At 42.4% G+C, this 17355-nt stretch overlaps 1 protein-coding gene across 1 annotated transcript in view; it reads left to right on the plus strand.

Moving 5' to 3' along the window:
• Positions 1-17355, plus strand: part of KLF13 (KLF transcription factor 13) — a 51313-nt gene that overhangs the window by 30225 nt on the left and 3733 nt on the right. The window lies entirely within an intron of this gene.

The following is a 17355-nucleotide window of genomic DNA, read 5'->3' on the forward strand; positions in this document are numbered from 1 at the left end:
TCTTCATAAATTTTCCTAATCAGTTCCATTTTCCTTGGTTCTTTTTCCTGTTTCCACATTTTAGTGAAGAGTATCCTCACAATTGCTATTATATATTCTTAATACTCTCTTGCTGCTTATAATTTAGAAGATATAGCAAAGGATCTACAACCGATTGAACGTTGAAAATGTATTTAACTATTTCTCCTACTGCTCTCTGTAAACATCTTGCTTTTCTGCAGTCCCACCACATATGCAAAAAAATCTCATTTCTGCTCCTGACAAACCCAGCACTTTCTGTCTCTGCTCTTTTTACTTTTCCCAGTGTGTCCAGTACTATTAAGTCATCATCTTTATGTGGTCCTCTTTATACAATGCCCAAACTGGAAAACTGGACTCTTTTTGCAATATGAACTGCCACACTTCTTCAGGAATCTCCATGTTCAAATCTTTATTCCATTTTTGCATAAGACAGTGTGGGTTTGCTCTAGATCTTTTCTTAGCATTTGGTGTATCTTTTTGATAAAGGTTTGAATCTCTCAGTCTCTAATAGTATCTCAAATTTCCCCTCTTTGTCCCTAATCAGCTGATGGAAAAATGTTCTTATCTGTATAATCTGGAAAAGGGGGGGGGTTGTTTGAATTTAACTTTTACTTTTCCAATCCTGAAAAGTCTCTAGATTCATGTCCTTCCACATTTTAAAGTTTCCTAATTGACCTTTCATGTTAAATATTTCATTGTCAATTTAAAAATCCAGGGGGGTGGGGTGGGGAGGAGAGATTTTGGGCGATAATAATTGTATGTTGGTCCCATATTTCCAAATCTATTATGTATGTTTCTCCTCTGTATACAGTTTTCCTTTTTTTAATCCACATTAGGTTCCTAATTTTAGTTTTAACTGGAAGTTCTGTTATAGTTCTCTGTTGTATTGTTCCACTGTGTTGACCACACTTGGCCAGCTGCTCAAGTAGAGGCTCAAGTCAGGGATACTCTCTCTTTGGGTTTCTTTCTCCACTTTTTTTGATACTCTGGGTTTTTTTCTTTCCATGTGCATTTTTCTATTATACTTTGCCATTCTGCTCTGGGCACTAACAAATTTTGAAATAAAAATAAAATCCTAGCAAGGACATTCATTTTTATGATGTTTATTCTTCCCAGTAGAGTCACTTGCCTTATCCAGACTTATTAATATGGTTAATCTGGTTCCTCCAATTTTGATGTCGTATGTATTGCCAAGGATGTCACCTTTTCACATATTTTAATGTGTTTTACCCATTTCTCATCCTTAACTTTTCCACTTCCAAAATTTAGGGGAAGCAGTTCTCTTTTAGATACATTTACTTTATATCCCAAAATTTTGGCCTAACTAATACAGTTGTTCTTCAAGCTTTTCTGCTGAACTTTCCACATCTGTTAAGAATACTCCCATGTCATTGACATATAGGCTTATTTTATATTCAGTATTCCAAATATATATGTCTTGTACATCTGTGTTGCCCAATTCTTGTGGCTAACATTTCTAGTTGCAGTACACTTTTCAGGTACAATGTAGGTGAGCTTTGTCCATTGATAGTCAAATTTGATGTTGGGGAACTATAAATGATGTTAATCCACTTAGGAAATGTAACCCCAAAATCAAGTATATTGATGAACTGACTCCTAATAAAGGCTGTGCTTGTATTCCATACAGTCTGCTTTATCCCCTGTGAACTATCTGTTTGGGGGGGGGACTTTCTAGTTGTGGTCTAATATTAGTTACAACTGTAGGGTCTTTAAGTAGTGTCACATTTAATGTCCACTACTTATTTGGCTGTACCTCATTCCACTCCAATAGCAGTGATATTGGATTATGGTCTACATAAATATTAACACATATCTGTGTGTCCTGTACAAACTTAATGTTGCACTTGGCATATTGCTGAAGTTCATGCAAAGGTGCTGCTGCTGCTGCCTCTTATGAGTGTAGGCACACTATCACCACCCACACGTCTCTCATCTACCTCCCAGTCTTCTCAGGGAAAGGGCTGCTGGTTCCGGATTAGGTTGGCAGTCAGGGTGTGTGTGTGTTGCATCTAATTTATTTTTTGTCTCACTTTTGTTGCACTATAGTGCAAGAATGCCCCTCCAGATGGCAGTAATGTAGCAGCTTAAGGATGCATTGCAGAACAACTAATAAAGCAGAATGATGTATCCAGTATAAATCCACCACTAATGCCCTATGATTGCATCAATGGCATGTTGAAGACTCCCCACCCCAGTCTGGAGGGCTCCAATGAGAAGGAGTCTGAAGTTGCATGTCTTGATCTATGAGATATGAGTTCCCCATGTGTACTGTGATTGGATGCAGAGTTAGCCAGAACTTTATCCCCCATTATGTAGATGGGGTAGTGACATTGAGCTTTCCACTGACTCCTCTGGAAGGTACACCACCTCTTTTGCAAGCATAACATAATGCTGTTGTCAGGGGCAGCATAGGATTCCAACTGAGGCCTACACCTCCCATATTGCACTCCCAACTCTCACCAGTTTCCCCCTTGCAGTGGTGGATATTGCCGGCATATGGTTTACACCTGCTGATGCAAAGATTTATTTATTATTTGCAAAAATGTACATGACGCCAACTTTAAGAAAAAAATATTGTGGCAGTGAATGACACAAAATCAACAATAAGATTACGTTCATAAAATAAATACAGTAGGGACCCGCTTTACAGTGCTTTGCTTTACAGCGCTTCACTAATACAGCGGTCTCAATTAGAAGCAATTAGGGCTCATCCAAATGGAGCGGGATAATCCACGTTTTCCATATCCAGTTCGTCATCTGACAGTCCTCACTTTGCCTGTTTGTTCGCTCTTTCCCAATAAAAAACCCCCGCTTTTTTTGCACCGACGCACGCAGCGAGAGGACCCATATTTCTTCTCGCTTTTTCCCAGCTCCACCCATAACACTCCCCACTATTAGCCAATTGGTCCGCAAAAATATGATGTATGCTCCTCTCCCCTTTTGCAACAAAGCACAACAAGGCGCATGCGCTTGAATGTACGAGCGCAAAAGTTTGAATTTCCTGATGGTTTGGTAGTAGTGGCTGTAATGGAGTTCCTTGTCGCTCACCACTCTGAAGCAGCGCCGGCCGGGGGGTGTGTCTCCAGGTGCCCCTGACCATCCAGGGGGATTGTGGGCAGTGCAAGGGATCAGCACTTGTAATCGCCGGGCGAATTCCCCCGTAACCCTTGGGCTCATTCACTGCAGGGTTCAGCCCCGGACTGTTATGCAGCTTAATGGCAGGAATGCTGTCCCTGAGGGAAGCAAACAGCCCCCCCCCCACGGGTGGCTGCTCTTGGCTCAGGCAGGGAATGCTGGCAAACAGCCCCGTGTGCTGCTGTGACAATCTGCGCTGAGGCGACCAGCACAGGCTTTGCAGTGTTCCCTCTGATAAAAGAAACATGCAAACCACTTATATGCCTATAATTCCTGTATTTTTGTTTGTTTGTATTTGCAATATTTCGCAAAACCGACTGTATGCTTTTCTACCTTTAACGTTTCTGGAGATACACATGATTGCAATTCCACTTATTTCTCCAGAACAGCAAGTAACGATGTGTCATGTCTAGGAAGGTAAACCACCACTCTCTATGGTTGCGGGTGGCTGAGACGCTCTAGCAAACCACTTATATGCCAATAATTCCTGTGGGTTTTTTGCTTGTATTTGCGATATTTCGCAAAAGTGACTGTATGCTTTTCAGCTCAGCTGGGCAGGGAGAACCTGCAGGCTGTGGTTGAAATTGGCAAGACTCAAAGAGAGTAGCCTTGCAGGCAGGAAAGCGAAATTGACTAAGGGTGCGTGAGTGTCTGTAATCCAAGAGGAAAGCCTCTATTTCTCTTCTCCCCCCCCTCCCTTGACTCTGGATGCCTGGAAGGAAAGACCAATATGTTCAAGAAGGGCATTTGATGCAGGGGGGTGAGGGGTGGGAGGTGGAGGTTAGGCAAAGATAAATATTTTCTCCCTTGAAAAAGTTTACAAACAACCACAATTGCAGATCTCACCCTGAGGGGCTGCCCAGTTTGCAGGCTGGCTAAAAATTAACCGCTGTTGCTGCTTCTGCGCAAATGCGCTTTTTTGCATCTGCGCAGTAGAAGTTGCAGGGGGCCCCCCCAACACCACACCACACCTGATAGGTTCCTTTTTCCTGGGCTTTCCTCGGATATTCGCGCACATGTGCAACAGTGGAAATACGTGATTGGCTGAGAATGAGGGAAAGGATATGGGGAACCGCCCAAGAACCGCCCATCAAACGCCCACAGCTGTAAAGTCCGCGGTATTGCATCCGAGCGCCTGAAGATACAGTGGATGATTCCCAGTTTAAAAAAGCAAATCGCATGATTTGCGGTATTGCAGGAGCAGATTTAACCGCACAAAAATGCGCAAAAGTGTGTGGTGTCATACGGACGACTGAAAAATAATGAAAACACAAAGTGATCATGTCACATTTTACAGTCGTCTGGATGAGCCCTTAGACTAAAGCCCCACTCATATGGCGCTTGTTCTGCTTTTATGGCGGTTTTCGGGCATTGTGCGCCATTCTATTCATTGGGTTCTGCTTTACTGCGGTTTTCACTTTACAGCAGGGGTCCGGAAGGTAACCTGCCATATGAGTGGGGCCCTACTGTACAAAATATATCACAAATATGTAGATCAGATGTACATATCAGCATTGCTGGATCACCCCTCAGGGAAAGCCTGTGTGAAAGGTCTGGGGAACAGGTATGTTTTTAGCAGGTGCCTAAAGGCCAACTCCGTAGATACCTGTCAGATATTCACATTCTAAAGGGCAGGTGCCATCACACTAAAGGCCCTAGCAGATACAAGATAAACCATGGGAGCATACTGCACTGCTAGGAGAGTCTCTTCCAAGGATCTAAATGACTGGGTAGGATTATACAAAGTTAGTCATTGCTGAAGGTAGAACCGGGCCCAAACTGTTCAGGGATTTATGTGCCAATAGCTAGCAAGATACATTTTATTATGAAATCAGAATGAGAAAGTGTGTGTTCACCCATCAGTGAGTCCAGCTGTTTCTCTGCTCTCATCAAAGCAGGGCTGACACTCAGTTGGGAAGGATCAAGCATTTGTGGTGACTGGGAATCAACAGGGACAGCTGCTTCTTCATGGTGGTGCTTGGCCCACCTCAGAGCTAGTTCCAGCTTCAAGTAATGTTTCTTTCTTAGAGCACCCTTTGCTTGAATGTGCCATTTGCTTTGGAACAAACTCATTTGAAGCCATTGTGGTGATGTTCCACCTCATAGGAGTCCTCAGGGACCCACTATAAACAGAACATGTTGGTAGTGTTTATTCTTTATGCTCTCTGTGTTCTTTTGGACAGAAGTGAAGCCGAGACTTAGATGTATACGAGACTGTGATTTTAACTAATTTTTAAAATTATTTTTATTATGTAGGGTTTTACATGTGTTTTAATTATATGCATGCCTTCAGGGATAAGCACTGAACTGAAACACATTTAATAATGAGTAATTAGCACAAGAAGTCTTCCTTGCGCCAAGATGCTTATGTTACACTGAATAGTATAAAATAATAGAAATCTAAAATTGGCTGGCACCCCAAGAGCTGAGCTCATGCAAGTGACAGGTACACAGTTGCTACAGCTGTCTTCTGCTACAGCAGCTCCTAGGACTGGCCTCTTGTTTGTGCTGGTCATCTGGTAGAAGATCATCTGAGCAAGCCCTTCTTCAGTGTGGGTGATGTGTGGGGTGTAAATTCTATTTCTGTTATGATTTGGGGTATGTGTGACAGGGACAAGAAAGCATCACCCCTCACCCCAATTATCTGGGGAACATGTAAATGTGTTTAGGGAATTCATTTTCTCTAGATCCATTGAATGTATTCAGCCAGATCCTCAGCCTCCACATCTGATTGGGTGTTGACACAGGAATGTGACTTGCCACCGGGCTAGACCTTTCCTGAATTGCTTTGGCAAAGGGATACCTTTCTCTGCCATAACCCAAAGTTGTATAAAAATACAAGCTGACAAGGAGGAGGAGGAAAGTTTGAGCAGGGAACGAATGCTTATTAGGCTAGCTAGAGATTTGCCATTCTTCTCTTTGGTTGCCAACAAAATATTGGGAAACACAATTTTAGACTCCCCCTCCCAGAATCATGGATGACAAACACTGCTTTGCAGTTGACAGGGGAAACTATTTTGCAGCAGAAAACATCTGTAGAATTCAGGTTGCTGCAAGAAGACTTTGCCACATTGCTAGTTTCCTAAAAAATATGAGGCAATAAGTTCTTATAATCTTCGTTTCTCTTGAGTGCTTTCTTTCCTGCCAGTAACAGGGCACTTTATATAATCTCACCTGCTCAGAAAACCACATCCCCACCCCTCAACCCCAGTCAAGAGATTCCATATAGGGTGTTGGTGCAGCGTAGCAGAACTGTCTCCTCATAATTAATACCCTATGGCATGTTTGTCCCTGCAATGTTCGTGCAAAGCTTCAAGTTGCCAACTTTGTAGGCTGTTTTCCAAGAGACACCTAAATGTATTGCTGCATTTTCCAAGTACATGATAATATCACACCTACATGAATCATGAATGTTCAGTTGTTCATATTTCTAGGCTCTTGGAAATACTACACCCACCATTTTCTAGAGTGCCTGACAGATGCCCAGGTTTGAGTGTTGGCAAGGCCTAGTCTCTGCCGGTTACAAAGAGATGACAGGTGCCTGGGGCAAAGAGGGAAAATGCCTTCCTGGCTGGCTGGCTGGTTGGTTTGGGCTGTTTGGCTGGCTAGCTTAGTGACCACTCACAGTGACAAGTTGCCTCAATTAAGGGAGTACAATAGACCTTGGAGCTATATATCCAGTAGTCACCTGAGATTGGCTCACTAGGACCACCTGATTCCCCAGAAGACGAACATTCTGCTCTATGGAGTTAGTATCCATCTCAAATTGCCTGCGGTTCCTTCCTCAACCAGCAATCCCTGTGGGGACTGCTGTGAATGTTCTGTCTCTGGTGCTTGATCTGCAAGAGCAGCTCATTCACTTATACGATCCATTACTTGATGCTGTCACCAAGTGATGAACATACATGTGTGAATCAGCCAGTCCCAAGTTCTTCTGGGACAAACATTTATATTTATACATCATCTATTAAATCCAGCTCAAGGCAGTTTACAAATTAAAATGATAAAATGGTAAAATCACAACATTATAAATAAAATGTTGCTGATTACCTATGGGCACCATTAATTAATTCCTAATGTTAAACACCAGAAAAGTTTTGGGTGCACAACCATGTTTTTAACTAGTGCCATAATATCACTAGTGTATTGAAGCTTGGGGGGGGGAGAGAGAATTCCACAGTATGGGGGCCACCTTAGAGAAGGCCCCCCATGGTTGCCACTAACCAAAATTGCAACACAACCAAGAAGGTCTCCACAGGGCAGGAGGGTCCTGCAGGTATCCTGGTCGCAAGTTGTATAGGGCTTTGTAGGTTAAAGAGAAAATCTTGAACTTGCTTACTGGTAGCCAGAGCAGCTCCTTTAGGAGTATTGCAATATGTGCGCAATAGGACACCTCATCACGTAATCTTGCTGCAGCGTCCTGCATCAGCTGGAACACCCTCAAGGGAAGCCCCCCCCCAGAGTGCATTACAGTAATCCAATCTAGATGACTACAGTCAAAATTGTTTTTTAACAGAATATGTCCAAATTCTACTATAATGGAAACCTTAATAGCAACAGTGATGTCAAAAGGTAAACATGACCTTAGAAACTAGCCAGCTGCTGGGAGGTCAGAACCAAAGAGATGTTGGAAGCATGAAGTGGACTTCCATTTCAAAAGGCCAGGGCTGCAAAACAATTCCTCACAGAACAAAACCAGAACTCTTTCAGATACGCATATGAATTTGTAAATATATACTTAACAAGTGCCACTGAATTAAATGCGTAGAAATGAAACAAGATTGCACATACATTTTAGAACATGCCAGGATTTGGTTTTTTTTTAAAAAAAATAAACAACTTAAACTTTCTCATTTAAAGCTCAGCTTTGAGGGACCATTTTTTTTCTTTTTAAATTATCCCTTAAGTCTCATTAGTGAATTTTATGCCAGTCATGCAAAAAATATTTACTTGACAAATGTAATAGACTTGCACTTTCCCTCCCACGTCCCGGCAACCTGCCTTTCCCATTTTGCATTCAAGAATATCCATAGCAGAAAATGTAGGAAAAAATATAAATGATATGAATATAAATTCAAAGTTGTTGCAAAACAATAATAGTGGTTAAGGGACTTTCACCCCACCCTAGATTATCATCCCAGCTTTAGGAATCATATCCTCTTTGCCAACGCCATTTACTGATCAAGTTGCTTTGAAAACACATTCAACCTGATACTTAGCACAGTTGATAACATGATCAGAAACGCCTGCAAGCCTTTGGTCTTATCAAGAGAGCAAACCCAGCACTCCCTTGACTTGCTCTCACACTTTAGCTTGAGTGAATGGAAAAGTTCACGTATATCCATCACCGTGCCACATGTGCATTGCCCACAGGGGGAAGCAAAATGTAGGACATTTTTGCATTCTGCACAGGGTCACAGGAGAACATAACTCAGGCTCATTCCCACCCCCACCCCTGCAGAAAGTAGTATTTGAAAGAGCAGTGATTTAACAGAAGGGAACAGTAACACATCACCACCTGAAATGAACTTTGGGAGGTTTTGACTGGCTTCTTTAATGAAGCCACTTTGATACAAACCTTGCAATGGACTTCGGTGCGCAGGTTAACGCTAATTGTACGACCATATTCATTTTAGTCTCTGCAGCTAAGCAATTTGTGAGCCCCCAGGAGGATATATTTATATGCTTGCATTCTACCAACAGAAATCATAGGTTGTTTTGGTCCCTATGAATATCCACAATTAAACTAACACATTTATTAGAACTAACTAAAAAGCTTTGGGAGCAGGTTTTGGAGCTTTGAATCGTGCCTAGATCTCTCTCTCTCACTCTCTCCCCTCACCCTCTCAATTACCTTGTGTTGTTTTGCTTAGTATTCATCCTGAAGACTATGTCTGGTGAAATCAAAAGTTTGCTCACTACTTTGTGACATTTATGCTACTGTTAGGACACTGCCCACACCAATCTAGGGAAGGTTCCTATCACATGACATGCCTGGAGATTATCACATGCTGAAACTCAGTATGATTTTGCAGGAAGATCTAGAAGAGCCCCAAACCTACAAGGGGAAGGGGGTGGTACTTGGTCCTAGGAAGAGTTATAGCAAGCACTTCTGCTCCCTTGAAAGAAACAGTTGACTTAAGCATCCTAACTGAATGCAAAATTTCACATTCTCTTGATGGATGGAGGAGGAAAGTGAAAGCTCTGAGGCCAAGCAGGAGTAGTCAAGCCGGTCTCATTAGTATTCTGGTTATTTTTATATTTTTATCTATTCATCCTACAAGGAGGAGCAGACATTGGCAACTTGACGGATATTCTTCCTCCATGCATTTGGTATTATTAAAGCTTGTCATGATACCTCCAGCTTCTGTGGTCTGATTTGATTAAAACTGTACAGTGCTTGTTATATGAAGAGGAACATGTCTGATATAATTCAAGGGGCATATGGGGCTGACAACCTCATCACGCCCTCTCATTTATCTCCCTGTCAAAACCCATGGAACTGGTTACAAACCTGATGCATGGACTGCATTCATTATTTCTGCTCCCATGCAACGAGAAGCTCAATAGAAACCGGCAAATGAAATGAGATAGCAAAACAATGGATGATGAGGGAAAGCAATGGAGGGTTTTTATATCATGGATGACTTGGAAGTAGGGATGGGATCCATTGCCCAAGGCCACTTCAAAAGCATTCCATCAACCTAACAGGCAGTATCAAATTGAGTTTGTCCTTTGTCTGATAGCTGCTGCTTTTAGTGGACCGATTTTCCCCTCCCCAAAAATATTGATATTGTTAATATTTTGAAAGGAAATATGGATAAATGAAAGAAAGTTTTTTTTAAAGAAAATATTAAAATTTGAAGATTTGCTTCCTTCTCCTCCTCCTCCTCCTCCTCCTCACTGTGACTAAGGCTGGCCAGTTTTGATGTTAGTAAGCAGAGACTGGCTGTTTACCTTCTGGAAAGGAAAGGAGGAAAGCAGCTTTCAGTGCCCCCCCTGGAAAGTTCTGAATCCTGAATGTGGGTGAGACTTGGCTTGCTTTTTTCCACTTGTAGCTTCAATTATTTGAGTGGAGGGGAGTGACAGAGAGAGAGAGAGAGAGAGAGAGAGAGAGAGAGAGAAACCTTCATTTTTGTTCTTGTTGTTATGTGCATTCAAGTCAACTACGACTTATGGTGACCCTATGAATCAGTGACCTCCAAACTTGCACAGGATCCCATTTCTTACCTCCCAGATTAAAAAGCAGAGACATTCACTAACAGACACACAAAAAAACCTTGTGGTTTAAGAACGCACCTATAGCCAATATATATTTCTATCACACTTTAAAAAGTAGGGAAATTGGGCAGCTATAGTGAATGCACCAGGGGAGCAAGAGACTTGACCTCCTCTCTGAGATAGATGGGAGAACTGGAGTGCTTGGTCTTAGAGGAGAGCATTGATATAGTGAGCATAACGGAGACTGGGTGGAACGGAGAAAACCAGTGGGATACAGTTATCCCTGGATATAAACTACATCGGAAGGACAGGTAAGGACGTATTGGTGGTGGTGTCGCTCTATACGTGAAAGGAGGCATTGAATCCAGCAAGCTTGAAACCCCAAAAGAGGCGGACTCCTCCATAGAATCACTGTGGGTGGTGATACCATGCCCCAGGAGGGATTTAATACTGGGCATGCCCCAGGAGGGATTTAATACTGGGAACGATCTATCATCCCCCTGATCAAAATGCTCAGGGAGACCTTGAGAAGAGATATGAAATTGAGGAAGCATCCAAACTAGGAAATGTGGTAGTAATAGGTGACTTCAACTACCCAGACATAGACTGGCCGCATATGTGTTCCAGTCACGACAAAGAAGCAAAATTTCTAGATATTCTAAATGACTATGCCCTAGACCAGTTGGTCATGGAACCGACCAGAGGGATGGCAACCCTGGACTTAATCCTCAGTGGGGACCGGGACCTGGTGCAAGATGTAAGTGTTGTCGAACCGATTGAGAGCAGTGACCATAGTGCTATTAAATTAAACATACATGTAAATGGCCAATTGCCAAGAAAATCCAACACAGTCACATTTGACTTCAAAAGAGGAGACTTCACAAAAATAAGGGGACTGGTAAAAAGAAAGCTGAAAAACAAAGTCCAGAGGGTCACAATACTCGAAAATGCTTGGAAGTTGTTTAAAAACACTATATTAGAAGCTCAACTGGAGTGCATACCACAGGTCAGAAAAGGTACCGCCAGGGCCAAGAAGATGCCAGCATGGTTAACGAGCAAAGTCAAGGAAGCTCTTAGAGGCAAAAAGTCTTCCTTCAGAAAATGGAAGTCTTGTCCAAATGAAGAAAATAAAAAGGAACACAAACTCTGGCAAAAGAAATGCAAGAAGACAATAAGGGATGCTAAAAAAGAATTTGAGGAGCACATTGCTAAGAACATAAAAACCAACAACAAAACATTCTATAAATAAATTCAAAGCAGGAGACCATCTAGGGAGGCGATTGGACCCTTGGATGATAAGGGAGTCAAAGGTGTACTAAAGAACGATAAGGAGATTGCAGAGAAGCTAAATGAATTCTTTGCAACTGTCTTCACAGTGGAAGATATAGGGCAGATCCCTGAACCTGAACTAACATTTGCAGGAAGGGATTCTGAGGAACTGAGACAAATAGTGGTAACGAGAGAGGAAGTTCTAGGCTTAATAGACAATATAAAAACTGACAAATCACCGGGCCCGGATGGCATCCACCCGAGAGTTCTCAAAGAACCCAAATGTGAAATTGCTGATCTGCTAACTAAAATATGTAACTTGTCCCTCAGATCCTCCTCCGTGCCTGAGGACTGGAAAGTGGCAAATGTAACGCCAATCTTCAAAAAGGGATCCAGGCGGGATCTCGGAAATTACAGGCCAGTTAGCTTAACTTCTGTCCCTGGAAAACTGGTAGGAAGTATTATTAAAGCTAGATTAACTTAGCACATAGAAGAACAAGCCTTGCTGAAGCAGAGCCAGCATGGCTTCTGCAAGGGAAAGTCCTGTCTCAGTAACCTATTAGAATTCTTTGAGAGTGTCAACAAGCATATAGATAGAGGTGATCCAGTGGACATAGTGTACTTAGACTTTCAAAAAGCTTTTGACAAGGTACCTCACCAAAGACTTCTGAGGAAGCTTAGCAGTCATGGAATAAGAGGAGAGGTCCTCTTGTGGATAAGGAATTGGTTAAGAAGCAGAAAGCAGAGAGTAGGAATAAACGGACAGTTCTCCCAATGGAGGGCTGTAGAAAGTGGAGTCCCTCAAGGATGGGTATTGGGACCTGTACTTTTCAACTTGTTCATTAATGACCTAGAATTAGGAGTGAGCAATGAAGTGGCCAAGTTTGCTGACGACACTAAATTGTTCAGGGTTGTTAAAACAAAAAGGGATTGCGAAGAGCTCCAAAAAGACCTCTCCAAACTGAGTGAATGGGCGGAAAAATGGCAAATGCAATTCAATATAAACAAGTGTAAAATTATGCATATTGGAACAAAAAATCTGAATTTCACATGTACGCTCATGGGGTCTGAACTGGCGGTGACCGACCAGGAGAGAGACCTCGGGGTTGTAGTGGACAGCACAATGAAAATGTCGACCCAGTGTGCGGCAGCTGTGAAAAAGGCAAATTCCATGCTAGCGATAATTAGGAAAGGTATTGAAAATAAAACAGCCGTTATCATAATGCCATTGTATAAATCTATGGTGCGGCCGCATTTGGAATACTGTGTACAGTTCTGGTCGCCTCATCTCAAAAAGGATATTATAGAGTTGGAAAAGGTTCAGAAGAGGGCAACCAGAATGATCAAGGGGATGGAGCGACTCCCTTACGAGGAAAGGTTGCAGCATTTGGGGCTTTTGGAGAAAAGGTGGGTCAGAGGAGACATGATAGAAGTGTATAAAATTATGCATGGCATTGAGAAAGTGGATAGAGAAAAGTTTTTCTCCCTCATAATACTAGAACTCGTGGACATTCAAAGAAGCTGAATGTTGGAAGATTCAGGACAGACAAAAGAAAGTACTTCTTTACTCAGTGCATAGTTAAACTATGGAATTTGCTTCCACAAGACGCAGTAATGGCCACCAGCTTGGATGGCTTTAAAAGAAGATTAGACAAATTCATGGAGGACAGGGCTATCAACGGCTACTAGCCATGATGGCTGTGCTCTGCCACCCTAGTCAGAGGCAGCATGCTTCTGAAAACCAGTTGCTGGAAGCCTCAGGAGGGGAGAGTGTTCTTGCACTCGGGTCCTGCTTGCGGGCTTCCCCCAGGCACCTGGTTGGCCACTGTGAGAACAGGATGCTGGACTAGATGGGCCACTGTCCTGATCCAGCAGGCTGTTCTTATGTTCTTATGTTCTTATATTGTACTGCCCTACAAATTTGTCAAAATGCAAACACAATTTGGATTGGCCTTTCACAGTCCAATCCACTTCTTGTGTACCTTGGAAGAATTTGGTCACATGTGCTATGATCATATAGTGAACAGTGGCAACACCTACAATCAGTCAGGTTTCAGGCCTGGTTTTGGCACGGAAACATCCTTGGTCGCCCTGTATGATGACCTTTGTCAGGAGAGAGACAGGGGGAGTGTGTGTTGATTGTTCTTGATCTCTCAGTGGCTTTTGATACCATCAAACCATGGTATCCTTCTGGGAAGACTGGCTGAGTTGGGAGTGGGAAGGACTGCATGGTGGTAGTTCCACTCCTACTTGGTGGGTCGGCTCCAGAAGGTGGTGCTTGGGGAACATTGCTTGGCAGCCTGGATTCTCCAGTATGGGGTTCTGCAGGGGTCAGTTCTGTCCCCCATGCTGTGCAACATCTACATGAAACCATTGGCTGCGGTCATCCAGAGCTTTGGTATGTCAGTATGCCGATGACACGCAACTCTGTTTCTCCTTTTCATCTTCTTCAGGTGAGGCTGTCAATGTGCTGAACCAGTGTCTGGCTGCGACAATGGAATGGATGAGGGCTAATAAACTGAGGCTCAATCCAGACAAAACTGAGATGCTGTTAATGGGTGGTTCTTCTGACCGGATGGTGGATGACCAACCTGTCCTGGATGGGGTTGCACTCCCCCTGAAGGAGCAGGTTCATAGCATGGGGGTTCTCCTAGAACCATCTCTGTCACTTGAGGCTCAGGTAGACTCGGTGGCATGGAGTGCCATCTACCAACTTCGGTTGGTGGCCCAGCTTCGCCCCTATCTGGACAGGGATAACCTGGCTTCAGTTGTCCATGCTCTGGTAACCTCCAGGTTAGATTACTGCAATGTGCTCTATGTGGGGCTGCCTTTGAAGATGGTTTGGAAACTGCAGCTTGTGCAAAATGCAGCAGCAAGATTGGTAACAGGGACCAGACGGTTCAAACATATAAAATTGATTGTGGCCCACTTGCATTGGCTGCCTGTATGTTTCCAAGCTCGATTCAAGGTGCTGGTTTTAACCTATAAAGCCTTACACGGCTTGGGACCACAATACCTGATAGAATGCCTCTCCCAACATGAACCCACCCGTACACTATGCTCAACATCCAAGGCCCTCCTCCAGATGCCTACTCGGAGGGAAGCTGGGAGTCTGGCGACAAGGGAAAGGCCTTTTCAGTGGTGGCCCCTAAATTATGGAATGATCTTCCTGACATGGTGCGCCTGGCACCAATACTGTTATGTTTTCACCACCAGGTCAAGACTTCTCCCAGGCATTTTAGCATGTGTTTTTAAATTGCTTTTTAAAAATGTGTTTTTAAAATTTGTATATTTGTTTTTAATGTTTTTAATTGTTGTAAACTGCCCAGAGAGCTTCAGCTATGGGGCAGTATATAAATGCAATAATAATAATAATAAAAATCAGCCCAAATAACAGAAACAAGACATGTGCTGTGGTGATCTTGTTTTAGCAAGGAGGAAGCAACAATATTTAGAAGTTGATATAGTTCAGATAGTCATTTTAAATGTTTGATTTACTTTGCAATTTTAGTGAAGTTTCCTGTAGTAAATCATTTTATTTTGCTTCTGTTTCTGTGAATATGTGAAGTAGAGCAACACTTTGCATAATTTACACGAAAAAAACCCAAACAATTGTGGAATAATGCACTAACTATTCTGCAGAATTGTCTCCAATTGACATGAGGAGTGTCTCAGTTTGCACAAGATAAAACAGTGGGAGGTGAAATATATTCTAGCAAAATTCTAAGTGTATGTTTTTAATTGACCATGGCCACCTTTCCTTAAGTGGAGTAGTTTAAGCATAGCAGGCTGAAAACATGCATCTTGGGCAGGCCAAGGTTGTTTATTCCAACAGCTAGATTCATTACTTATGTAGCAGCATACTGCAATCTTAAGTACCAACTTTTTTTAAAAAAGATGTTTTTAAAGCTTTTTAAAAATGTTTTTAAAGAAGTTTTGTTTAAATATATTTTAAAGTATGTCTTTATGATGCTTTAAGGTGTTTGTAGTGCTTTTGTTTACTGCCCTGGGCTCCTACTGGGAGGAAGGGCGGGATAGAAATCAAATAATAAATAAATAAAATAAATAAATAATCAATCTGATTTTACATCAAACTGCAGTTTCAGGTTCAACTGTTAACGCACCCAAAACAGAAACAGAACATAATCTCCCATTTGAAACACAAAAGGCTATCTTTACCATCATATGACATTGACAAAAAGGTGTTGAAATTAATGAAAATAAATTTGACACAAATTTCTAGGATGAATAATGAGAGAAACATAATTTTGTAGGTTAGATTCTTTGTATAAACAGTAGTAACACAGGAAAGAAGCAAAGTAAGAAAATACAAAAAATGTAATTCTCCATCTTTGGCGATGTAGTCCTATTACAGGTGTTGTCACCACTCGTCATATACTCAGAGGCACATGTTACCAAATTCTTCCAAACTACACAGGAAGTGGACTGGGCTGTGAAACACCAACCCAAATTGTGTTTGCATTTTACAATTTTGTAGGGCAGTCCAATATCTCAGAGAGGAGGTCAGGTCTCCTGCTCCCCTGGTGCATTCACTATAGCTGCCCAATTTCCCTGCTTTTTAAAGTTTGATAGAAATATCTGTTGGCTATATGTATATTCTTAAACCACAAGGGATTTTTTTGCCTATTAGTGATAATATATGTTGTAAACAGCATCTGGTGAAAGTGACACAAAATAGGGTTATGGGTTTAATACAAATAGAGGGTGTATTTCTTTTTTTTAAAAAAAGTCCGCTTATTCACCTGTCAGAGTTGGATTGAGGTCAAAACCATGGCAGCTCAGAATATCAACAGGCAGTATTTCTACAACCACAGTGCAGACTGAAAGGGGCTGGTGGAGGCTGGTGGCGGACTGTCCTGGCCCCCACATTTGTGTCTTATGTCTGGAACATATCTCTGGACTCTGATTGTGCCTCTTGCTTATCTGAATGAAGCCTAGAAAGGGTATGTGAGAGTATGCAGAAATTTACATTTATTGCCCCATCCACTTTTATCCTGGCCCCACTCACTACTGGCAGGTGGCCCCTGGAAGCTTCTCCAGAAGGGAATGTGGCCCTTGGGCTGAAAAGGGTGCCATACCCCTGCCCTATGCAACCTGGCTCAGGTGCTTAAGGGGCACCTTCTCCAGGGCATAAGCCTGGTAGGCCATTGAGGTCTTTCTCAGAGGCCTTGCTCAGAAGGGCAGCTGGGTGGGATTGCAAGGCAGGGTTCTGGGGCCTCACTTTTGGAATTCTCTTTCCATTTCCATTTGCCAGAGAACCCACCTTCATTATTTTAGCCCCACCATTTACTACTATTTTCCTTTTTTCTTTTATGAATTGCTTCCTATAAAACACTGCAAAGGAATGTAACAATAAAAACATATGTAAATGCAATCTCAATCCAATGCAGATAAAAATGGGGATAAAAATCTCCACTTAAAAGACTTGTTGGAAGAGGAAGGCGCCGAAGAGACAGTAGATACATCTCCTGCCTGCTATGTAACAGCTGAAGACCTTTTTATTCTCTATAGTTTTCAGTGGAATCCGATTGTATTGCTGTTGCTAGCTCAAGGTGCAATGCTACATACTTGCAAGTAAGTCCCATTGAATATACTGGGACTTACTTCTGAGTAAACATGAATTTGATTGGGCTGGTGCCTGTTTTATCATTTATGGCTTTTGCTCTG

The sequence above is a fragment of the Rhineura floridana genome, chromosome 14 (assembly GCF_030035675.1).
Source record: "Rhineura floridana isolate rRhiFlo1 chromosome 14, rRhiFlo1.hap2, whole genome shotgun sequence".
NCBI lineage: Eukaryota > Metazoa > Chordata > Lepidosauria > Squamata > Rhineuridae > Rhineura > Rhineura floridana.